Here is a 26,645-nt window from a genome sequence, read left to right as displayed (position 1 = left end):
TGGGTTAGTAACTAAGTTGTAGATCCTGCCAGATACTAAAACATGCTCTTTGTGACACGTGGTGGTTGATTCACTTCAAGACGACAGACGCTGTTCTAGAAGATGCAGCTGTAAATCACAATCTCTGCTCTCCTGAGCAACCACTTGGAGAGGCAAGACCTTGTTCTCAGCAGCCACCAAAGTCCACAGCAATAGCTGCCCCAGCTGCTGTTTGCAGACATCCATTAATCCACAGTCTCCTGTGCTAAACACTTCCTTTGACATCCTGCAAAGATTTTGGGCCTTGTAGCTGGGTTTGCTCTCTACTGCGGAAGCGGCGCCTTGTGTCACAGTCACGCACCCCAGTGCTGAGCTGGAGACACAACAGTGGGCGCTGGCAGAAGAGCAGGAGCTGCAAAGCCGGCACTTGCTGAGGATGCTTCACTTGGCATTGTTGATCAAATACAAGCTCCAATTTCAAGACCAGAAACTTCGAGAGATGCTCTTTGCAAACCTTTCATTCAGACCCTGCTCCACATTTTGATTTGTAACATTTGTCATTTTCCCTGACAGGGAGGTTTGATCAGTGAATAGGTGTTTCCAAAACTAAAAGCACCATTTAAGTCACCTGGGGTGAAAACATCACCCACAGTAACAGCATTTTGCTGTTCCACACCACTCACCAGGATGCTCTTGTAGATGTTGTCACTTCTGTCACCTTCTAGGCTGGTCCGGATGATGCAGGTGTCTCCATTCTGCTGGTTACAAGCTGGCTGCACTGGTGGCACTTCTTTTGATGTAAGCGGTGTCACTGAGTCGAGGCACTTCTTGGAACACTTGGCATCAGATGGCAGCGAGGGAGGAGATGAGATCAAAGATGACATCCCCACAGAAGATGTGTCTGTGGTGTGGTCGGTGGCACAGGAGGAGGAGGTTTCAGGGAGCTACACAGCAGAGAAAAAGGAAAGTATTCTCATAAACCAGGCTCTGGAGGAATCATAATAATCGAAATCACACTAACAACTGCTCCAGCTCAACAGTTTAAGCCTTTGATGGATGCCAGAGTCCAGCACCTCATGCTTCATTTGGTTTAAGAACATTTAGTACAATTTCATTTAAAAGATTCATAAGCTAAACCCTGATATGACACCCATGAGCAAAACATCCTTAAAAAGGGCTTCAACAATCCAGTTAAGGCAGTTTAGGTCAAAGGACAAAGCTCCCTGGAAACAGAACTGAGCCCAGGCAAGGCTTCCTCTGGGCAGCTCCTGGCAGGTCAAACCACAGGGCTGGCGAGCTCTGACCTCACCTGCTTCTCACTTGCTCAGCTGCTCTGCCTGCCCCAGAATTAGGCTGGGCTTATGCAGATGAGCTTTCCCCACAAAAAAAGCCTATCCCAGAGCTCAGGTCCCTCCACTCCACTGCAAGCAACGCTTTAGTCAAGACCCACAGGCTTGGGCAAGTGCCTGGGGCTGCCAGCAGCGTCAGCAGCCTCGCACGGGCTGTTTGTGCTGAAAACAGGGCCCAGGCCCCACCTTGTGCTGAGGCTCCTCAGGAGTGTTGGTGGGAGTGACAAATGTGACGGTGCTGTCCCCAGAGCTCCCACCTGGAGCAGGTTTGGGCTGCGCTTCGACAGGTGTGCTGTGGGCACTCACCCCCAAGCCCAGGAATGGCCTAGGGGAGAAAAGAAAGCACAACAGAGCTGGGCTGAGCAAAGCTGTCACTTGCTTCAAAAATCTGACGTAGCATTGTGTTTTCCTATCTCAAGTGGCCTATTGTTTCTATGTGTATATCAAATTAGACTCTATCTTTATTTACTCTCTTTTGCTACTGCAAATTTTAATTGAATTTATAATCCAGCACTAAAATTGTTCCTTTGTCTGACACCTTAGGGTTATTTCTAATGTCTTTAGTCAATAATGCTCATGACTACTTACACCAATAGAAAGGGACAACTTCAGACAGAAATATGTATTTCTAGCTGATGGTGTCTCCTTACAGCACTGCAGTGCTCTGGATCCCCAGCCAGGTTTGTCAGATGGTGTTTGATTTATTCTGGTTCACATGCACACATCAACCCCCCCTCTCCCTGTCGTACTCACAGGCTGAATCTCTTCACCACGCTCTTTTGAGATTTGGCTGATGTGATGCTCTTGCCAGCAGCTGCTTCAATTACACGTGAAAGACGGAAACCGCAGAACAGGCAATACCATTAGTTATATATCTCAAAGTGGCAATATTTGAGAAATTTGAGACACCTTGGGTTATTCCCATTTCACAGAGGGCTGTATCCCCACAACGAGGAAAGCAGATCCGTCTGTATGTATTTCCACTCTCCAGGAGCAGCAGAGCGCGGCAGCTCCTGGTAGCACAGAGCTCAAGGCTGAGAGAACCTGCCTGCGTGGGGAGAAAAGCTGCTTCACCAGCTCGGCTGAGACCCTACCTCTCCTCATCACTTAATGCTGCTGCCTCCTAAACCAGTGCAGGAATTTGTCATCTGGTGTCATGCAATAGCTGTTACATGCAGACTGCAAGAGCTTAATTTGGGCAATTACTTCAAATTCCTAAGAAAACAAATAATAACATAGGAATCCTAATTAGAAAAAGAAAGCCAGACTCATTCATATACTAAACACACACAGCAACAGATCCAGGACAAACTGAGTTTGACGCAAAGTTCAGTTTCAGTTGAAGAAGAGACTATTTCAAGAACCAGTTTCTCAACGCAATTCTTCAGCTCACCCTTCCCGCTCACCCCTGCGCTGGCCAGAGCAGCGCCGAGAGAGGAATCACACTCTGTAAGGTGCCTGTGATGAAAGCAGCCTGGTCCTGCCCAGCTCTGCATGTCGTGCACTCACACTTGCACCAAAGAAACACAAAATGCTGCCCCTAACGTGTGACTGGAAGGTGCTGCTTTTCCCTAACTCTGCTTGCACACACACTTGGCAAAAATAATTCATAAAACCCCTCATGTTAGAGCGGGCTATAGAATCAGAGCTGTGCACTCAGCGCGGTTCAGCTTTGCTGCTGGTTTGTGTGAAGCTGGACCGATGTGCACAGAGCAGCTCATGTATCTCATTACCCTGGCCCATGCGGTTCTGCACACACGGCAAGTCCGAGCGGTGGTTTGTGGAGCTGGGAGCAGCTGAGGGAACAAAACAGCTCCATCACAGCCAAACCACATCTGCTTTCAGATCCCAGAGCAGAGATCTGGCATGACTTCCCTCGGACAGAGGAAACCCCGGCACCTTTGCTCCTACTGATCTCCAGCCAACAAGGCTCCGGCTGGAAGGAAATGCTGAGCCTTGATTTCTCAGTCCCAGGTACCTGGTTTGCTCTCTGCACCCTTTACCTGCAACTATTTACTGCAGCACAAGGAAGATGGTCACAAACTGTATCTTGTGGAAAACAAAGGTCTCACACCAGCAGGTCTGAGTCTTTCCCAGCACACAGAACGCACATGTGTAACGTGTTCCCGTGAACGCCAAACAGCGGGAATGTGCACACGCCAGATGTAAATCCCATGGCAGCGAGTGCCCTGCAGCTCCGCTTCCCCTGCTGCCCACATCTAAAAGGAATTTCTCTTCCAGCGCCGCCCCTCACAGCCCAGCAGAGGTTGACAGCGTGCCGGGGATTGTTCCTTCCTCACAAACTGTATTAAAATTAGCAGCTGTTGGATACACCCAAGCAAAGACAACAGGCCTTGCCAAGAGAACGCTCTAGCAGAGAGCGTCAGGAAACTAATGATCACTGAATAGTCAACGTTCCACTTACCCTTCGCCTCTTCTCAAAACTGATCAGGCCGCCCTGTTAGAAGGACAGAGAAGGCATCAGAGGAGAAGAGCACAAGCTCGGTTGGATTTAATCACAAACAGGATGAAGTAGCGACACCAAGGGAAAGGCCAAACCTGCCCTGAGCAAAGGCTTCTACAAATACCTGTTTCCCGCTCTAGGATAAACCACAGCACTTTGTGTACCTGAGTCTATTTTTTAAATAGACTCCTCCATTTTTAAGAACTGCACTAGAACCCAGTGGAAGACAGAGGAGCAGACACAGTGCCGGGAAGGGAGGGAGGATATGTAGGATTTCAAAAATTGCTCCAAATTACCTCGAGATAGTCCTGAAGGGCTGTGTCCAGCATCGTGAGATCTGTGAGGAAGGTACCAAGGTAAGGTACCACGCCTTGCGTGACTCCCTGCAAACGATCAGAGCAATGGTGGATTAATTGACTGAGAAATAATAATAATTGGAATGCTAGAATACTCCTGTGTAAGCGAACAAAATACAACTAGTCTGCTTCACCAAACAGTGCTCTTGTAAATGATGCTTTCATGACATCATCCTTAGTATCTTAGCCAGAGGTTCATGTCTGTACAGGGCGGTATAAAGCCAAAGTGCTCATTTGTACAAATTGTGCAGTACGGCACCTCTTGCCCCAACAGAAAAGCCCAGGATTTACAGACCTGTCTTCCTCAAAGCATCGCATACAGGAGCTCAGTTGGTTAGAAACAGGGCTGAGCTCGGCTTTGGTTGAGATCACAAGCCTTGCAACTCAAGCTAATTCCCACCTTCAGCAGCAGCTCCCTGCTTGTCGAAAAGTTGTCGCGGTCAGAGAAGATGTCAGAAAGCTCTTCAAACATCAGCATTATGTCCCTGTACAGGAAAAGATTAAATCATTTAAGTTATTTGTAAGCACTCTGAATCAGATCACGGTACTATTTTTTCTCATGAATCATTAACAGTTTGGCACATAAAAGATAAAAGCACCAAAACACATCCAGTGACAGGCTGCACATCTACCAGGAACCTTCCTGAGATCTTCTGGTGCTCCCAGGCCCTATTTGACACAAAGAAATGCCTCAGGGACGCTGACCCTGCTGAGGGTTCTCAATCACACCACAGGTATGAGATTCTTGTAAAAAGGTGGATAAATGGGTACAAAGAAAGAGCACAGAGTTTTTTGCCTTTGCCTAGGGCAGCCTTACTCTGGAACACAGGCCCAGGTCTTCTTCAGGTGATAGATGGAAGTGGACTGCAGTGCGGAAATGATGGCCTTCAGGGAAGAAAAGTTGTTCAGGATCCTGCATTCCTGTGAAAGGAGCGGTTAGAAACACAGGAGCATTAAATGTCAGCATCACCAATAGGTCCGTGCTCTTCTGTCTGACCCATGTCCTGCTTGCTGCACATTCTCCCTGCTAAGCAGGCAGCTCTACAGATATCGAGCACCAAAAATATCACTCCCCTCTCCAGCCACCAAACACTTGATGGACACCTTGTCTTCCTCACTTTCATCTATTTGTGTTGATGCTGCCCAAACTACAGCTGTGAGGAGAGGAAGAGCAACACTGCATATGTTGTGACAGGGACAGTCAGTCAAAACCAGAAAGAACAACAGCTCAGCTGCTCCCTGGCCTGGGCCCAACGTGTACAACGCCCCTTTGCCCTCCCAGCTCCACAGCACCTGCACAAGGAACATTAAACAGTCGGCAATAAATGCTTTACACGTGCAATACGAATCCAATTCTCCAAGATCTTGGCTCTTTGCTGTGTTTCGAGCTCTTTGCTCTCCAGGATGGTGCTGACCACGTGGTTGGCGACAGCATTGAACAGCGAGATGGTGGCTCTGATGCTCCCTGCCAGGTGCTTGTTCTCCTTCTTATCCCTTCGGGACCAGACGCAGCCCAGACAGTGGTGGGGTACAACTTTCCTGAAGAGCGTCTACAGGGAAACAGGTGTCCAAGTCAGCCTGGATCTCTATTGCCCACAGGAATAAATGCATGTTTACAGTACAACTTGGATCTAAATCTAATATGGTATTAGAAAGCAAATATTTGTTTTCTCTTAGTTTAAAATATACACTTTGCCATAACCCTTTAGGACTGATGCCGTAAAAGAACTGTTAGCTAAACAGTCCTGGCAAAATAAGAGACACCTTTGTATCACTTGCATAACCAAGGTGAAAAAATTCTATATAATGATATTTTTGAAAGAGATTGATACAAGCAAACCAATTCGGAGCAGTACAGTTAAAAGTACTTATACATCTTTAGGTGAGGTAGCCTAAAATATAGCCAAAATATGCTATTTCTGAGGGGTGAAATATTACACTTTGCAAAAAAGGCTACACAGTCTACATTCACACTTTAAAAAGACAAACAACATCTTCAGAATAACTGAAGGAAAAGCCCAATCAATGAAGCAAATTTGGATAAATAAGCAGAGTTGAGCTCTGTGTCCTAGAAACGGAGCTGTTCTTAGAAAAAATAAATTAGAAGCCCAGAACTGTTTCCCCGAGCATTTCAAGTGATACGTATGAGATCCACATACCATGTCCATGTATGTCAGTTGTTCTGCCACAATTTCTTCTTGGAACAATGAGAATTCTTCTGGACTGCTGATCTCCAGCTCCTCGTCATCATCCGGGTTACAGGGAGAAAGGCTGTGGAACCCGTCTGTCCAGTGTGGAAAACATGAGTTAGTAAATTTACACAATAAACAATTTGTCAAAGCAGATATTTCCAAAACCACTACATCTAATAGCAGAACATGCAAAGGGTCCTGCCTGGTGTAATGGCCTCAGCGTGCTGCATGTTTTAGTGAGAAAGATAAGGATCAGAAGATTAAATTGGCAAAGAGGAAGTGGAAGAAAAAGAAACAGAGAGAACTGAGCTGTTCACAGTCTCTTAGCTGAGAAGTGCCTTAACCCATTCACTCACCATTCTTTGGAAGGAAAAAAAACCACCATCCCACCAACAACAATTCCTTATTAACACTCCAGATTTTTTATAATCTACTTGTCAGTATTTATCCATTCTATAGTCTGAAAAAAAGCTGAACTGCAAAGAGACAAGACTGCAATTATACCCCCAAAATATTGCTTTGGGAATGCTCTTATATCCAGATTTCAAGGGGAGAGGAGAAGGGAGAGAGACCAGTTGGAAAGTTAAAACATGCTTTGCTAGTAATACTAATGAGGAGAGGAAGTTATGCAAAAGATACGAAACCAATCATGGCTCCAGCAGCTGCAGGACAGGCACCACGATGCCCTTGGCTGGACTCGGCAGTAAACCAGAGCTGGATTCAGGGCTGCAAGGCCTGGAACCAGGCCTAGGATCGCAGGCAGGGTCCTCTTCAGATGCTGGCCATGGATGAAGAGAGCGAGACCCTGGTGATCTCCCAGTTCTAGATGCTGTACAACATGGATGGCATGGAATACCTACCTAGCTGGCCACTTTGGGTCACCTGTTCTGGCCACCCCTCCCTGCAAGTCCACCCCTCTCACGGGATGTAAAAAATTTATCAGCAGCCTTGGCTGTCGCAGCACTAAGTCTAAACCTGGGCCTTTTCTGGACACCGGTCCTACCGTTATCCACTCCAGAGCCAAAGGGGTCTGAAAAACACACAGCCAACTTGAGAAAAATGCACATAGAAGAACTTAGCAGAAAGAAAAATTCACTCAAAGACATTTGGTCTTGCTTAACCAAAACCAGGACACTCGGAACACCAGAGGCATCTAAACAGAGCTCTTTTGAGCTCGCCTGGTGTGGTTCGTGGGAACCAAACCCAGGAAAGGACAGCACCAGGCACGGATGGATATTTCACAGTACTGTGCATTCACATGGTATTTCTGGAACATCTGGCAGATAGGATTTTCATGGGATTAAATTGGTTTTCTTTGTCATTTCCTTTATTCCTTATTACACAACTTATGCCCTCTCGCCCCTCTGCTAAAGCTGGAAGTTGATTCTAGTTCTCATTCACACACTACGTGAGCTCCTACGACTTTTCAGCTCACGGCACAGGAAGCTTTCTGCCCAGGATAAGGGGATGTGTCAGGCTTGATGCTGGGAGAACACACAGAGAAAGGTACTTCACCGTCATTTTCCAGTTCTTCTTTCTGGAACTGCTCCAAGAGGTTCTGCACCCTCTTCTCCGGGTCAGAGCCGGGTATGTTCCTCTTCATATAATCCAGCACCTTCATCAGACAGACGTAGTCCGGTGGCTCTTGGAAATCCTTGGTGCATTAATCGAGCCAGGCTTGTAAAATCGATGTGATCACACTGTGAGCAAATTCAGAGAGAACACATGGGTTGTATACAGCAGGTATTGATGCAATCTTATGGATCTGGATCTAATATAATAACAGAAACACTGAGACATTCATCCCCCATGTGAAGGCAGTATGGACACTTCTTTGAGCATAGAATTTAATTTGTTCTTTTTATGCAAGAAATATTATTAAGATATTACTTCATAGGAAACTAAAGGCTGCTTCTTCAATTACACCTTGAGAAACCAGCACAGTCGTTAAAAAAAAGCTAAAGATTTTCTCTGGGTTGCATTATTGGATGGGTTATGAGACAGTTGATACTCAGCCTTTACACAAGCTCCTTGAAGCTGTGAATTGTCAAAGGAAACAACAGCTCTGCTGCCCACGTCCTCCTCCAACACAGTATCACAGTATGTTTGGGATTGGAAGGGACCTCAAAAGATCATCTAGTCCAATCTCCCTGCTGGAGCAGGAACGCCTAGGTGAGGTTGCACAGGAACATGTCCAGGTGGGTCTTGAATGTCTCCAGAGAAGGAGACTCCACAACCCCCCTGGGCAGCCTGTTCCAGTGCTCTGTCACCCTTACTGAGAAGAAGTTTTTTCTCAGATTTAAGTGGAACCTCTTGTGTTCCAGCTTGATCCCATTGCCCCTTGTCCTATCATTGTTTGCCAACGAGAAGGGCCTGGCTCCATCCTCATGGCACTCACCCTTTATATATTTATAAACATTAATAAGGTCACCCCTCAGTCTCCTCTTCTCCAAACTAAAGAGACCCAGCTCCCTCAGCCTTTCCTCATAAGGGAGGTGCTCCACTCCCTTAATCATCTTGGTTGCCCTACACTGGACCCTCTCCAGCAGTTCCTTGTCCTTCTGGAACTGAGGGGCCCAGAACTGGACACAATATTCCAGATGTGGTCTCACCAGGGCAGAGTAGAGGGGAAGGAGGACCTCTCTTGATCTACTAACCACCCCCCTTCTAATACACCCCAGGATGCCATTGGCCTTCCTGGCCACAAGGGCACAGTGCTGGCTCATGGTCATCCTGTTGTCCACCAGGATCCCCAGGTCCCTTTCCCCTACACTGCTCTCTAATATGTAATTTCCCAATCGATACTGGAACCTGGGGTTGTTCCTGCCCAGATGCAGGACTCTACACTTTTCCTTGTTAAATTTCATTAGGTTATTCCCCGCCCAACTCTCCAGCCTGTCTAGGTCTCGCTGGATGGCAGCACAGCCTTCTGGCATGTCAGCCACTCCTCCCAGCTTAGTGTCATCAGCAAACTTGCTGATAGTACACTCTATTCCCTCGTCTAAGTCGTTAATGAATATATTGAATAATACTGGCCCCAGTACTGACCCCTGAGGTACTCCACTAGATACTGGTCTCCAACTAGACTCCGCACCATTGACTACCACTCTCTGGCTTCTCTCCTTAAGCCAGTTTGTAACCCACCTCACTACTCTATTGTCTAGACCACACCTCCGCAACTTAGCAACTAGGATGCTGTGGGAGACTGTGTCAAAGGCTTTACTGAAGTCAAGGTAGACCACATCCACGGCTCTGCCATCATCCATCCACCTTGTAACATTCTCATAAAAGGCTATGAGGTTGGTCAAGCATGACCTACCCTTGGTAAAGCCATGCTGACTGCCCCTAATAACCTTCTTATTCTTGATATGCCTTGAGATAGCACCAAGGATAAGTTGTTCCATTACTTTCCCAGGGACAGAGGTGAGGCTGACCGGTCTATAGTTACCCAGGTCCTCCTTCTTGCCCTTTTTGAAGATTGGAGTGACATTTGCTTTCCTCCAATCCTCGGGCACCTCTCCCATTTCCCAGGACTTGGCAAAGACGATGGAGAGCGGTCCAGCAATGACCTCAGCCAGCTCCCTCAGCACTCACGGATGCATCCCATCTGGACCCATGGATTTATGGATGTCCAGTCTATTTAATTGCTCCTTAACCCAGTCCTCATCGACTAAAGCAAGCTCCTCCATTGACCTGGCTTCATCTGGGGTCTCAGGGGTACAGGGCTCCCCAGGACAGCCTCCAGCAGAGTAGACAGAGACAAAGAAGGCATTCAGTAATTCTGCCTTCTCTGTATCTTCCGCCACCAGGGCACCCACCCCATTCCTCAGTGGGCCTACATTGCCTCTGGTATGAGTTTTATCCGCTATGTATTTGAAAAAGTTCTTTTTGCTGTCCTTGACCCCTCTCGCCAGCTGTAATTCTAAGGAGGCCTTGGCTATCCTAGCTGCCTTCCTACATCCTCTAACAGCAGCCTTATATTCTTCCCAACTGGCCAGCCCCTGCTTCCATGACCTGTAAACTCTCCTCTTCTGCTTGAGCTTACTCAATAGATTCCTATTCAACCACGCAGGCCTCCTGGCTCCCTTCCTTGACTTCCTACGTGTGGGGATGCTCTGATCCTGAGCGTGGAAGAAGCAATCTCTGAATGCAATCCAGCTCTCTTGGGCCCCTTTTCCTTCAAGCAGTCTTGCCCATGGGATTTCCCCCAGCAATTGCTTGAAAAGGCCAAAGTTAGCCCTGCTAAAGTCCAGGGTTGCAATTCTACTTGCTATTCTGTTCCTGCCACACAAGATGCTGAACTCCACCATCTCGTGGTCACTGCAACCCAGGCAGCCCTCAACCTTTACTGCTTCGACCAGACCCTCCTTGTTAGTGAGGATGAGATCCAGCAGTGCACCTCTCCTAGTCGGCTCCTCCACCATCTGCATGAGGAAGTTCTCATCAATGCACTGGAGGAACCTCCTGGACTGTGGCTGGCTGGCTGAATGGTCCTTCCAGCAAACATCAGGGAAGTTAAAATCACCCACAACAACCAGGGCCTGTGACTGTGAGGCCACTCTCAGCTGCCCATAGAAGGCCTCAACTTCCTCAGCCTGATCTGGTGCCCTGTAACAGACGCCCACAACAGTGTCACCCCTGCCAGCCTGCCCCTTGATCCTGACCCATACACTCTCAACTCGCTCATCATCCACTCCTGGGCAGAATTTAGTACACTGTAGTTGCTCTCTCACATAGAGAACAACTCCACCACCACGCCTGGCTGGCCTGTCTTTTCTGAAAAGGGCATAGCCATCCATGACCACATTCCAGTCATGTGAACTGTCCCACCATGTTTCTGTAATTGCCACCAGGTCATAATCTCCCAGTCGAACATAGGATTCTAACTCCTCCTGCTTATTCCCCATGCTGCGCGCATTGGTGTACAGGCATTTCAGGGAGCGAGCAGAGCACTCCCATTTCTCCCTAGGAGCATAGGAGGCCACCTGGTCCTCATCAGTTTTAGAATGCTGCCCCACTGGGACAAGCCCAGCTACAACCCCATCCCCCTTCGAGCCTAGTTTAAAGCTCTCCAAATGAGCCCAGCTAATTCCTGCCCCTGACTGGGGCTCGCTGGGCGGTGCAAAAACCAAACTTACATACTGAGCACTGTGGCGGATTCAGGGGAATTCTGGTTTCCAACTTCTTCGGAGCCTGCATCTCCAGGTTTCCATATCTGAAAAATGAGATGGCTGTTTAGAGGAACCTCTACTGAGTGAAAGCAAAATCCCAAATCGTGTAATTCATATACAATTAACATAAACAACTAAAGTGTGTTTCTAGCTCAAACTGCAAATGTGGAATCTAAGAGTTGAGCAAAATTAAGGAGCTTGAAGAGGAAAAAAATCCTAAAGAAACAGCCAGCATCTTCCAAACTAGCTTGTTAATTCATAGGAAGCAGCCTGCGCAGAGGAGGAATCAACCAAAACGGTTGCTCTGCTCACAGCTCCAAGACCCTTTCTGCCCATTTTCACTCAGCCTTTCCCAGAGCAACAATCCAGCACATAAGGAGGCTGGAACATAACCGCTTTCTCCAACACAGCTTCTGTTTCTGCAGTATTTGCCATTCCTTCCCACTCCAAGGGTGAGTCCACACCAAGTTTTCTAGGTGGCAAGTGTCCACTTGTGCCAAAATTACTGGCACAGCTGTCACGAGTGGGCATGGCCGTGGGGCTGTGAAAATGCCACCGGGAAAGAGGAAACCAGGGGCACAACTCCAACATCAAAGCCGAATCTCTTACCTAACCAGGCAAGGCCTGTGCCTCGCAGGCAGCATTATTCTGCCCTGCCACGGCTCACAACCTCAGCACCGCCCAAGGCTTTAAAATAAGAACTCAGGTTTCAACAGTCTTATGTCATGTTGGACAATTCCACTGTGGCTGGGGAAGCTGAGACAGAGATCAAGGGTTTGTACATACCCCCATGCACTGCAAAGCAACCCCAGACTAAATCAGGCAAACCAGTCGTCCCTCTGACAGGAGGGGTGCAGACACAGCCATAGGGAGCTCAGCTGGGGACACTGAGTCTTAAGAGACCTACAGGGAGAGCCCTCGCACCAGCTGGAACACCTCCTTTCAAACCGCACCTTGCACCTCGTTAAATACGGCTTAGGAGGAGTTAATGATACATCTGAGTGTGAACATTTTAGTGGCTGGTCATAAAGCACCACAAACCAATCAAACTTAGAAGTGACTGCAAGATGGAAGAAGTAGCAATCTATTCTAGGTATGACTTTACAGCCCACACATACTGTTTTTCTTTCTACGGGAAAAGCGGTATTGATTTTCTTGTGTCGGTCCCAGTTTGGTTCCTTAGCAGTCAGACTCCGCACAGGTTCCCCACCTGGCGCCTAAGCTTTAATGAGATTTGGGATGTGGGCAGCGTGCATTTACACATTGTATGTTTATGCTGAAATCCTGAATTTTGCAGGATTCTTGACCTCTGTCCATCAGCTTATTAAGTCCATGTCCACTAAAAGTAGTAGAAGAAATTCCAGTCAACATCCCCCTGTCGTGTTTAATAAACGATGGCTCAGTTTCCATTCTGTCCGGGCTCTTACCTGTCCAGGAGCAATTCCAGTACTGTGCTGGTGGAAGCAAAAGCCCTGTATGTGGAGAGGAAGACGCTGATGTACTTAAAATCATTCTCCCCAAAAGCCGTCAGAAGGTTCTCCACAAGCTTTTCCAAAGTTCCAGCTTTTAAGGTCCTGCTGTTGCACGTCTCGTCCTGGCTGACAGTGTGCTCTGCAGGTAACTGGTCCCCTTCAGCCTACAAAGTGGAAACAAAGCACAAAACTCAGGCAGAAGCCGGATCCCTGACACAGCTTGCACAATGAAACACAGATTAAATTCCATCTTTTCACAGGAATAATCCATCTCTAGTTACTAAACAATTTTGTCAGTTTTGGCTCTCCAAATATCAAATGCTGTATCAAATACTGCAGGATTTTAATAAGCTTATCTTCAAGAAATTTCTCTGACATGCTCCACAAAATATTATATAGTCCAACTGCTATCAAGTTATCTTATGATCCCATTATTATCTAATTATCATATTATTATCTAAAAGAAATAAGCTGTAGGACAATTTCTGGAAGCGTCACAGGTTTCCATCTCTTCAAACAGTGGGAGGTATTGTCTCTCAGCAGTCACCTTTGTCTTTTCAAGTTTTGTTCAGACCCTCTGTTGCCTCGATGTCTACAAATAACTTCAGAAACATCAGACTGTTGCCAAACTGACACCACAGCCTTGGATACCGACCAGCAGCCGAGACAACATGGGTACAGACAAGCAGCGCTTGATATTCAGTCTGCAAGTTCTTTTCAGACAGGACAGTGCTTTTGTGCATCATCTATCACAATAATGAGCTACTACCATGGCTTTTAATACTTCGTAACACTGTAGTGGCTAAAGTCTAAAGCTTCACTCAATATTTAGCGACAAAAACAACAGCTATGATTGCCATCCTTTGATGTCTAATATTAAATTTCAAGCTAAGAAATTTGCTGTTTCTACGAAAGCTTCACACTTTGGAAATGTAAGGAACTGCGGATGACTGCATCAGTCACAGCCTGTTTGTCTTTTGCTTTCATTCATTGTCGAATTTTGAAACATAAGAAAGATGTTTTTCTATTTAAATAGGCAAGTGTTTCCAGTGCTTAAGCTGTAATCTTATAGCTGGTTTTTAAACTGACCATTCTCTCATAACAGGGCCAACAGTTCAAGAACCCTGGATGTTTGAAGCATAAAAGATCTAAGTTCCTTCACTTACTGGTACCCCTACAAGAAGTTACTAAGCAAGATTTCAAGCTTCTCAGTACTTAAATGAATTGGTAATAAAGCCCAACTCACGCAAAATGTAGAAAAACTTTGATATTCCTTTCAACAGGGCGTTCTATAAAATTTTCAGTTAGAACTGAAACTGATGTCTCTCAGACACACCCAATAATTTACCATCTAACGTTTTTTGGCTGAAAAGCCTCCAAATCACTCTAAAAATGCAGCATCACTAAGAACTCTTCCCTTGAGAATATGACCAAGACCTGGCAAACTCCTTCTACATACAAAGAACAACACACTGAAATGCAAAAAAAATTCTGCTTTTCTAAAGTACCTTTATGGGACACAGACATGCTCAAAATGGTCCCCACCTCTTGCAGAAAACCATCAGCTGAGAAATGCACAGGAGGTAAAAAATACTTTCTAATATTTTTCCTGGTAAAAACAGGAGGCAGAGATGGGAAATCTGCTACTCAAAGTCTTTACCTGGACACTACACCACAGCAAGTTCTTATATTATTGCCTTTGATCCCAAAGCAAAATGTAGAAACATCACAACATAACACGAAAGTTCTATCCACCTCCTGACTATCTGGCTCAAACTGCCACAGCTGCACTGACTGCAATGAAGCGAGGACACTGGGGACTTGGCCTGACAATGGTGCAGGCTGCCAAACTGAGTGCCTGTGCATTTCAGCTCATTGCACTTACCCCTAAAGCCTTCGTGCTTGGAAATACCTTTGAAAAACAGTACAAAGCTGTAATTCTTGCAGAAAGGCAATGTCTCAACTGGCTGAGAAAGCAATACAAAAATAAGATCCAAACCTGTATTCACTTAAGTTTTGAGGAAGTTTCTGCTGACTTTTCAGAGAGCTTCATTAGTCAAAACAGCAAGACTATTGGTTAGGGAGATCTGAGACAGGTTCCTAACAACAGAAATGAGCTACAGCCAGAGCAAAATAATCGACAAATGTTCAACTTCTCAGGCCATAAGCTAAACCCTTATTTCTGCACTAAGAACCCTCTGACCCAAATCTTTTTTACAAATCAAGAAAACAGGAAGAGTCAACACAAGGAGAGAGTTATTTCAGATGATCCAGACACACAGCTTTGGTGGTTTGTTGGTTTGGGTTGTTTTGTTTTGTTTTTTTTTTTAATAGTGAGAGCAACCAGTGCTAAAAGTTGATATCATGACAATCCCTGTGGAATTCAGCTCCCTGGAACATGCTCCAAAGTCCACAAGCAGCCATGCGAAATGCCACTGCACCAGCTTGACTTACCCGGAGCCATCTTGCTCCTTCCTCGTCAGTCTGCTGGATCTGCACTCTTTTCAGGATGTCACAGTCAACAGCTCCTTCTCCACCCCCATCCTCAGTTGTGCTCTGCCAGGAAAAGGGCAAAGAAAAACAAGTAAGAGAGAAAGGAACAGGGTCCCTGCACAAGCACCAGCTGCAGACGGCAGCATGCCAGCACCAGGATCTCAAACCACCTCAAAAACACTCACTTCAGTTGCCACTTTTTAGCTGCCTTTAGTTACCTGCAGTTTTTTGGACTTATAAATAAAAGTAGAGAGGAGCTGAGTGCACAAATTACTGTACAAGCCAATGAAAGAGGTAAGAATTAAACCAGAGAGTCTAGATCTCCTGAACCCCAGCACTAACAGCCACTGCATTAACATGCTGATACATGCTGAGGAGCAAAGAACAAGAGAATTGTAAAAACCGATGTAACAATTTACTTTAGAAATACATACACTGGTCCCTCAGCAACCACAGAATGCTTTTTCATCATACATACCACTTGAACAATTAAAATTTCAGGGCTTTACTAACCACCACAGCCTTAAGCACAGCAATAACTAAATTAGAAAGGATTTCTTCTAAGTGCAGTGCAACAAAATACGGGTTTGGGGAGGCTGGGGTTTGAGGTTTTTTGCGTTGCTTTTCGGTTTGCTTTTACCTCCTTTATCTCTAAAATATCCCCTAGTCATATAGAACTGCCTGTACACCAGCAACTTGGCTCTTGAACGCTCTGTGGAACCTCCACATCTTCCCCAGGTTCTTTCCTCACGTTCTCTTCAGGGCTCTGTGGAGCCTCCACATCTTCTTCAGTTGGCTTGCTTGGAGTCTCCTCAACACGCTCTGGAGTCTCCACGTCTTCCTCTCTCATCTTGCTTGGACTGTCCTCAATGCGCTCTGGGGTCTCCACATCTTCCTCTGTTGGCTTCGTCAGACTCTCCTGAAGGCTGTGCAGAGGCTCCACATCTTCCTCGTGTGTCTTCCTCCTGGGTGTCCTCCTTTGTCTCCTCCAACATCTCCAAAGAGACAGGTTCTGAAAGGAGAAATTCCGAGCCTGTTAGAAAACAACAGAAAGGCAGTTTTGAATTACAGATAGCAATACGTTTACTTTTAATGTCCTTGCAAAAGTACCAGGACTAGATCATATGAACCCTGACCTTCAGGCACTATTACAATACAAAAAATAGATTGTATGACAGAATCATAGAATGACTTTGGTTGAAAAACACCTTTAATGTCATCAAGTCCAACCGTTAACCACCCACCCCTCCAGCACAACCCCTCAGAACCTCATCTCCATCTGTTCAACCCCTCCAGGGATGGTGACTCCACTGCTGCCCTGGGCAGCCTGTTCCAGTGCTTTACAACCCTTTCTGGGAAGAAATCACAGAATCCCAGAATGTGAGGGGCTGGAAGGGACCTGGAAGGCTCATTCAGTGCAACCCCCCATGGAGCAGGAACACCCAGATGAGGTTACACAGGAAGGTGTCCAGGCGGGTTGGAATGTCTGCACAGAAGGAGACTCCACAACCCCCCTGGGCAGCCTGGGCCAGGCTCTGACACCCTCACTGGGAACAAGTTGCTTCTCAAATTTAAGTGGAACCTCCTGTGTTCCAGTTTGTACCCATTACCCTTTGTCCTGTCACTGGTTGTCACCAAGAAGAGCCTGGCTCCATCCTCCTGACACCCACCCTTTATATATCTGTAAACATTAATGAAATGTTCCCAAGACCCAACCTGAACCTTCCCGGCACAACTGGAGGCCGTTTCCTCTCATCCTGTCACTCGGGAGCAGTCACAAACACCCTTCTCTTGGTGTAATAAATTTTGACTCGAAATTAACTTGAATAACAGAAATTCATTCCCGATGGAGTTCAACGGAATAAGCAAAAACAGCGCTGGGCTGCCGCGGAGTCTCCGCTCCCCCAGTGGCGCGCGCGGGAAGAACTTCTTCCGAACTTTTTATAGGGCCGACAGTCCCGGTTCGTTGCTCAGGGTGCCACCTCACTCGTTCTTTCTGCGCATGTGTCCTCTGTTGCCAGGCAGTTAATCTCCGATCTTCTCACCTACCCCTGCCCCCCACCTTTAGAGGATCGAACATTTAAGGCAATTGCATAACAAAGGGCAGGGGCTTCCCCTGTTGCACAATAACCCCTGAGCGTTTCCTTTTAAGAAGCTTTAATGAACAAACATCTCTAACTCTTAGAATTGTTTATTACATTGGCACTCCGTGCTGCCACCCGCCAGCCCCGTGTCCCCCGCAGGCCCGGGGGAGGGAGGGCGGCAGGGCCCAGGGGAGGGCGGCAGGGCCCGGGGGAGGGAGGGCGGCAGGGCCCAGGGGAGGGCGGGCGGCGGGGCCCGGCCTTGCTCATACCCGTCCGCAGCAGGGCCCGCAGCTGATCCCGTACATGGCGCTGTGTCCGCGTCCGAAGGCAGAGCTGCTGCCGGCTCCGCCAGCCCCGCGCTCCCGCTCTCTCTCTCTCGCACCGACCGCTCGGCCCGACGGCAACGGCGGCAACGGCTCCGGCGGCACCGCGGCGCCCGGACGCGGCCGCGCGGCAGCACGTGCCGCCCACAGCCAGCCAATTGCAGGTCGCCGCAGCTCCCCCGCGCGCCCCCTTGCCCCGCCCCCAGCCCGCCTGCAGTTGAACCCCGGGCTCAGCCGGACACACCGCGGGCAGGGGCAGACGGACCGAGCTGGGAGCGTGGGGATCGAACTGTGCGTGGGACACAACTTGTGCTGCTGCAGAGTGCGGGACGGGCGCTCCCGCGAGCTGCTTCACGCACACGCACCGCACGCTTCGATTTTACTCCTGGACCTTGCAAACATGAACCAAAATCCCACTGTCTGACCAACAACTCCTGCAATTAATTCAGTTGTTGCCCTCAAGCCAATTTCCACCAGACATATCTAAACAGCATACTTTTCTGTTTATTGGTAAAAAATGATACTTAAATGTATTTTATTTGAAACCTTTCAAGAAAGTAGGCAGGGGGACAACACGGCTGCCTGGAGCCAGCTGGATAAATCCACCATCGGTACATTGGTGATAATGCAATTTATAAAAATTAATATAGTTAATAAAATGAAATGAATTTATTAATGAAAAATAAATAAATAATTTAATAACAATTTTCTTGCATGTTTTGTCTTGATCTCCTTCCATTTTTTTATTTTTTCAGCCAAAATGGGCCAGTCACTCAGGCAATTGGAATTTACAGCCGATTTCTTCGTGACCTCTTCCTTATCGCCTCTTGAGAAAGTTCACCGTTTCTGTAGGCATTGGGTTTGATTTGTGGGTTTGAGCAACATATCATCCCCGAACTCATCCTCTCCTTGTTACCCAAAATCTGCCGCTTTGCTTCTGAAGAAATGGGGGAATTCTGGAAATTATTTTCTTTTTTTCATCTTGAGAAACCCTCACTACACCAAATAAAAAAGTGTAGCTGTTACTATTGAATTCTTTTTTATTACTGAATTATTTTTTATTTCATTGCAGGCATGTTGGAGTTTAGTCTCTTTGGAATATCTTACATGAGGTCCCACTTTATTACTTTGTATATCAGTTACCTTCATTAACAAAATAGTATTGCCATTGGCTTTTTCAGACAGGAGCTGATATCTGTGGCTCCTTCGGACACTTGGAGTACGAGCCGTGCACTCGGTGGATGGAGCTTGGTGCCTGTTACCCATGTTTGAGGAATCACAATGGCAAAGGATCAAAGGTGGGCAACTTCTGCATTTGCTTTCACCAAGTTGATGGGGTTTTTTTCTCATATTTTCCCCATTTCCTTTAATTTTTTTTCCCCCATTTATGCCATTTTCATGTGAACACACCACAAGAATAAAATTATTTTTCATGTGTTCCAATTCTACTTAAACGTACCAACTCTTCAAGACCAAGAGTGTTATTTTTAAATGTAGTTAATTTTATTTCAATGTGCCACACTTACAAGACTAAAATAATTACTTTTATGACTATACAGATTCAAAGGGTCAACACTGACCTTAGTATTGTCATCCCTAATTATTCATAATTTTCCAGCAAATTAGAAAATGGATCAGTTCAATACCTGAGTATCTAAAATTCCTGTATTTTGCCCAGTTCATGCTCTAAAATATTGTATTTCTTTTAAGAATAAAGGAAAATAACTGTCTAAAGGCCATACTGTGCTGAGGAGTGTGTGATAGAAAGCTGTAAAACTGAGAAAATGGCAATAAGGAAATGGTGTTTTTATTCACATTAGAGATTTAGCTTGAGCAGAGCTGTTTGATTTTCATTAAAGAACAGAGAAATAAACAAAAGTACTCGGAATTGAAGGAATTTGCAAAGCTCCACCCAGATCTCCTCAGCTGTGCTTTGCTACCTTGATTTTAAGGTATGTTTGACAATTACTGCCTCTAAATTATATGAATTGATGGGTAATAATATGAAAAAAAGATGCTAAAGTCATTTTTTGCCCAGTGCTTCCTAACAAAATAATCCCAATGAATAACAAGAGATTCTTTTGTTTAGAGGCAAGATCCTGTTGCCTGGAATTCCACACGTGAAGACATTTTCAGGCATGTGCTGAATACCCGATATTCTCTCTGCCGTGTCTGTACCCGTTGATGTCCGCCGTGTCGTGTCGTCCATCCCGCTGCATTAACCAGCAGTTCCCAGGGAAATCCTCTGGATCGAGGCCGGGGATCGAGTGAACCCCAGGGAGTTGTGGATGACGCTACATGGGGCGGGAGTGTTGATCTGCTGGGCGTGGGAAGGATCTACAGAGGGATCTGGACATGGGGGTGTTGGTGACAGCAGCTGAACATGAGCCAGCGTGTGCCCAGGTGGCCAAAAAGGCCACCAGCATCCTGGCTTGTGTCATCACCAGTGTGGCCAGTGGGACAAGGGCAGTGACCGTCTCCTGTGCTGGGGAGCGGGGAGGCCAAACCGCAAATCCTGGGGTCAGTCTTGGGCTCCTCAGCTCAGGGCTCAAAATGGCGGCACCAGAATCACTTCAGGGCTCAGAATGGCGATAACCACAGGTGTCAGGGTCACCTCAGGGCTCAAAACGGAGACCACCATTGTTTTCTTCACTACAGATAAACGTAATATAATAAATGTTAAAGTTCATTCTCATCGTTTGGAGTGACATTACTGATACAGGTGTTTTGTTCGTTGGTTGGGGATTTTTGTTTGTTTTAAGCATATTTTTAGAGTCATAAGACTTTATTTGTACCTGTTCAGAAGGGGCAATATGTGCCAAAAACTCTTTAATGCCTTAACATTGAAGTCTAATATTTACAAATTCTTATGTTCCCCTAAAAAATACTGAATTGTCAGTGTGGAATCCCAATGTAATTTTTCCTAATTCAAAACCTGATGCTGACAAAGTACCTGCCAAAAAAAGGAAAAAATTGTTCCATTCAGAAAGTAACTGGGCCGATACTTAGTTTTGCTCTTGCTAATAGCAAGTAAGATTGACTTTTTTTGAAGTTTTGTGCTCTAAATATCCTAAGTAAAAAACTGAATATATATGTAGATACAGGCCAGCAAGCCTAAAGAAACAGCAGAAATGAAAATTAATAAGAGGTATTTCCCTAATGATTTTCACATTAGTATCTTAATACATATTTTCATGTTAGGATCTTGACAAGCATTTGTAAATAAAATGGGATTTACTTTTCATAATTATGTATTATTAATAACTAGATAATTATAATAATAATTATTATTATATTACAGGGTGCTTCAAAAGAGATGAACTCAATTTCAAAGCTGTGCGATTTCATATTGGGTCCATCCTTTATAACTTGTATAATAAAAAATATAAATATCATAATAACATAATAAAATTTGATACTATATAAAATGTAGAATATAGAAGAATATATAATCTAGAGAGAATACACAGGCATATAATATATATAATACATAATATTTATTACATACTTACTACTTTGTGTATATAATATATAATATGTAAATATTATAATATATAATATTATAATATAAAATATTATATATTATATATCACATAATATAATAGATTATATAATATATCAATATATCATTATATAATATTCTATATTATATATTCTATATTATATGATATAGAATAATAAATATAAATTATCAGCTATATAATATAATATATTAATATATTTTCTTTTTCTCTATTTTTAAATATTTAATATATTTAATGCTATTTACATAATTAATATATTTTAATATATTTTAATATAGTAATTACTACGTTGGTATATTAATAATTTTAATGTTTCATTCAACCTGTTGCTCCTCAATCCCCAACTCAATTCCCAGCTCCATCACCCTTGTTACCCCCTAATTAATCCCAGATACTCACTGGATGGTAATGGTACCAAACTGCGTGAGGGATGGACACCTGGATCACCTGCACCCCCTGCCAGCGCAAAATAGACATTTATTTCATTTTAAAGTCTTAATTTCAGCAAACTCACTCTTTGAACCCCCTATTATTATTATCGTTGTTGTTGATAATGTTACTCATATTGCTAATATTATTAACTATATTATGATATATTAATACATTAATCATATTCCTTATTCATGTTGTTACTGTAGCTATTCATATTATTATTTATATTATTGTTGATTTTATTATTATGATTCAGAAACATTGTCAAATCTTAGTTTTCTTTATTCCACATTGGCTCTTTTCAGATATTAAAAAAAACCCACACATTTTGCTTTTCAAAACAAAAATTTCTGTGGATCTTGGAGAAGATTTTGCAATGGGAAAAGCATAAATTTGTAATGTATTTATTCTCTTGGTGAATCACAGGGAAAGAGTGAAATCAGGGAAGAAATGAAATGCAGAATTTTGCAAAGGGAGAGGAAGTTTTGCTAAAAGACAGGAAAGCAGAAAGTAAAAATATAAACAGAATAAAAAATTACATTCAAAATAAAGAATAAAAATAAAGTAAAAATAATTCTAAAAATTAAAATTAAAAATAAAAATAAACAAAATAAAAACAAAATAAAAATAATCATTGCTTTTGTGCATTCAGGCTGCGACAGCAGTGGGTGGCTCCAACAGCAGGAAGCACTTGCTGCACTTTGGAGCCACTGTCGGGTCCAAATCTGGTGTCACATGAGAATAGCAGAATTTCAGAAAATGAAATTATGCCAAACACATTTCCTGGTACCAAAAATTAACCCAACAAAGCTGAACCTTCCAGAGCAAGGATTTCCCAAAGTGCAATTTCGAATTTTGAACCAGTGTAAGCATCAGTGACAGAAACTGAACTATCAGAATTTAATTTCAAATTTGTACCAGGAACAAATTTGTACCAGGAAACAAATTTTGGCAGCGGGACTTACCACTTCCAATCTATTTCTCAGTGCTGTGCTTCCTGGAAAAGGGGTAATATTCTCCCACTTGCATTCACTGTCTGCAAAGTTCTTCTGTCACATCTTCAAAGAAACTGCAAATATCTGCTTCCACCTGACAATTAAAAAAGAAAAAACAACTTGTCTGGCACATTTTACTTCTACAAAATTTTGTTTCTGTAAAATTCACTTCAACCAAATCTTATGTCTACAATTTTTCATCTCTACTGTTCTTCCAAATCATTCATCTGTACCTACATTTTCCCGTTGTATTTTCCTCCAGTTCAAGCACAGAATTTCTGAAGTTGCTAAGAATTCACCTTTTTTTCAACAGCAGTACTAAGATTTTTCTGTATTTTTTTCCACCTCCAAGATCTGAAATGATTTTATGTATATTAACTTTTATAGTTTATTCATAAGATTATTTACATTTTTAATATATAATTATCTATACATTTTTCTTTGTATTTTAAATCCTATTTCAATTTATATTAATTCATATAATTTATTAATACATTTATTGATACTTTTAATTTTTAGGTGTAATTTTGATCTATACATCTTCCTTCATATTTTTATATTCTATTTTAAGTTATATTAATTCATAGTTTATTCATACGATTATTTAAATGTTTCCTTCTTAAAGTTTTTGAATTTTTTAGAGATATTTAATTTAATTTTTTAAAATGTATTTCACAGAATTTTATATTTGCAGTTCCTGATTATAGGAGATGCCAAAGAGGCCAAACTCCAGCACGCGGGCATGGCCCACACAGGTGCTCCCAGGTGACTGCGTTGTCTCCAGTCAGTGCCCAGCAAATGGCCACTGCAAGAGCAGAAAGCTGCACGTGCCCAGAAAGGGACGTTCAATGGCGCTGGAAAAGAAAGAGGTCGGGATTAGGAAAATCAATTAAAATAATAAGATAAAGCAAAAATATAAAAATTAAAATGAATGTCATAAGTTGAATTTAAAATAAAAATTAATATGACAATAAGGATAAAGATAAAACCAAATACAAGACCACAAATAAAAAAGTAAAAATAGAAGTGTAAAAATTAAAATGTGAAAATGACATAAAAATGAAAATGAAATGAAATACAAAAACGAGCAATAAAAAAATTAACACCCTCCCAAAATAAAAAATTGTTGTGGAGATCAGTAGATTTGTATGAGGCAATTATCTATTTATTTTTGTTGCTTTATTTACATTGTTGAATAATCTAAGGACATAAATTCTCTTCAGTGTAACCAGGTGTCTTTTAACTACATTAATAATATTTAAAATTATGTCTTATTAAATATGTTATATTAAATATAAAACAATATTTCTGTATATTTTTTGCCTGCCAACTTTTGCCATATTTGAACTCCAAATAATTTCAGCTCAGGTTTCCTTTCATCTTCCTCTCCCCAGAGTGGCCGCACTGAAATCCAACACTAGGACTTGGGAGGAGATCTGGACTCTGTGGTTTAATTCTTGCCTCTTTCATTGGCTTGTACAGTAATTTGTGCCCTCAGCTCCTCTCTGCTTTCATTTATAAGTCCAAAAAACTGCAGGTAACTAAAGGCAGCTAAAAAGTGGCAACTGAAGTGAGTGTTTTTGAGGTGGTTTGAGATCCTGGTGCTGGCATGCTGCCGTCTGCAGCTGGTGCTTGTGCAGGGACCCTGTTCCTTTCTCTTACTTGTTTTTCTTTGCCCTTTTCCTGGCAGAGCACAACTGAGGATGGGGGTGGAGAAGGAGCTGTTGACTGTGACATCCTGAAAAGAGTGCAGATCCAGCAGACTGACGAGGAAGGAGCAAGATGGCTCCGGGTAAGTCAAGCTCTAAATATCCAAAGTAAAAAAATTAAAAGATATGTAGATATTGGTCAGCAAGTCTAAAGGAACAGCAGAAATGAAAATTAATAAGAGGTATTTCCCCAATGATTTTCACATTAGGATCTTAATACACATTTTCACATTAGGATCTTGACGAGCATTAACTGATTTATTTGTAAATAGAATGGGATTTACTTTTCATAATTATATATTATTAATAAATAGATAATTATAAAAATAATTATTATATTACAGGGTGTTTCAAAAGAGATGAACCCAACTTCAAATCTGCGCGATTTCATATTGGGTCCACCTTTTTGAAATCATCTGTATAATAAAATTTTATACTATATAAAATGTATACTATGTAAGAATATATAATCTAGAGAGAATATACAAGCATATAATATATATTTGTAATACATAATATTACATATTTACTTTTTGTTTGCTATATTTTGTATTATTTATATGTATATAATATTATGTATTCTAACATGTAATACTTATTTATAATTATCACCTATTCTATTTATTACATCATTATATTATTATATAAAATACATTATATGGCATATTATCTATTATATATTGTACATATAATTATTATATGATAAAATTATATAAGGAATAACAGTAATAACTATATATTAATATATTATTTTATATTTAGTATTTATAAATAATTATATATAATTGCAGCTTTTTTGGGAAAAAAGGCTTCAAGGGGGAAATATTTGGGGAAATGCTGACACTGAGGGTTCCATCACTTTTTCTTGCTTTACAGGTTTGTGGACAGCAAACTGACATGGGAAATCTAGGCAGCTGTGGGGGCCAGCACTGCTCATCAGCCCTGTCCTGTACTGGCGAATTATCAAAAATAGAGAAAAAATAGAGTGAAATTTAGACAATATTAGAAATTGATGAAAATATTGGAAATTACTTGAGCTAAATGTTACTTTTTGGCTTTAGAAAATTTAAACCAAAAAATTCCAGGGTGCTGTAGTGGTGAACACTTACCTGCCCAACACCTGCTGGTACAATTATCACACAGTAAGTTTTTAAAAATATATACATTTTATATATGTATTATATATATATATTATATTTGTTTTTTCTTAAACCCTTCAATGAAAATTATAATTTATTTTCCAGGAATGGAGGGGAAGAAGACAAAAAATTTAAACAGTTTCTATGGCCTCAGACTTTGAACATCTCTCTGATTATCAGGTATTGTGAAATAAGTCTATTAAAAAAAAAAATTTGTTTAATTTCCCAGCTTCATTAGAACTATGGATCCACTGGCAATGCCTTTAAATTTCAACCCTCAGACTCCTTCATGCAGTATTACAGTTCCCTAGCAGTAACATCGCTGGGGAGGGGGGAATAAAACCTCCCTCTTGTCCCCATCTGAGATGGCAAGATGTCCAGCCCAGCATGAAAACAAATCAGTTTGAACTCCACATCAAACCAATCTGGCTCCACTCCACACCCACATCAGTACCACTCTGACCCAGAGAAGCACTGAGCACTCTGACCCCCTAAAGCTGACCAATGTGAAACAACTGACTTCAGCAAGGAGGTAAAATTATGAGCTCTTTCCCCAGATGTGCCAAAACCTAGGAAACAAGACAGAAGCAAAAATAAACACCACTAACAACCCCTGATTCAAAGCCGAGAAGCAACACAGTGCCACAACAAGGATGGATGACAATACTCCAGGAGAAAAAAAAAGACAGAGTGGGGGGAGTAAAGCCCCCCTTTCTCTGCTTAGCAGCGGGAAAACAGGTTTTTTTCCATTTTTTTTTTTTTCCTTCTTTCTCTTCTTGCCGCAGTTCAGATATAGCCAAGGCCATGAAGCTGGCGTAATCGCTGATACGAAGTGGGAGGCCTGGCAAACTGCTCGGTTACAATGAGCTGAGTTTTATACAGAATTCCAATTAACTTAACAGTTGAGTTGTTGAGTTGTTGTCCTCAGCCCCATTTACCTTTCACAATTTACGGATCTCAAAA

The 26,645-nt window shown here is 43.1% G+C and overlaps 1 pseudogene across 1 annotated transcript; it reads right to left on the bottom strand.

Moving 5' to 3' along the window:
• Window positions 1–3,989: 3,989 nt before the first annotated feature.
• On the bottom strand, window positions 3,990–17,865 carry LOC308047308 (ral guanine nucleotide dissociation stimulator-like 1; annotated as a pseudogene). The gene is made up of 12 exons: window positions 17,830–17,865; window positions 16,228–16,509; window positions 15,438–15,539; window positions 12,939–13,147; window positions 11,479–11,555; window positions 7,856–8,040; window positions 6,308–6,432; window positions 5,483–5,698; window positions 4,966–5,069; window positions 4,549–4,633; window positions 4,089–4,175; window positions 3,990–4,001 (listed from the first exon to the last, which is right to left on the bottom strand). The product of its transcript is annotated as a ral guanine nucleotide dissociation stimulator-like 1 (transcript).
• Between the last annotated feature and the right edge of the window lie 8,780 nt (window positions 17,866–26,645).

The sequence above is a fragment of the Nesoenas mayeri genome (assembly GCF_963082525.1).
Source record: "Nesoenas mayeri genome assembly, chromosome: 18".
Lineage (NCBI taxonomy): Eukaryota > Metazoa > Chordata > Aves > Columbiformes > Columbidae > Nesoenas > Nesoenas mayeri.
This window is presented reverse-complemented; position numbering and strand designations above follow the sequence as displayed.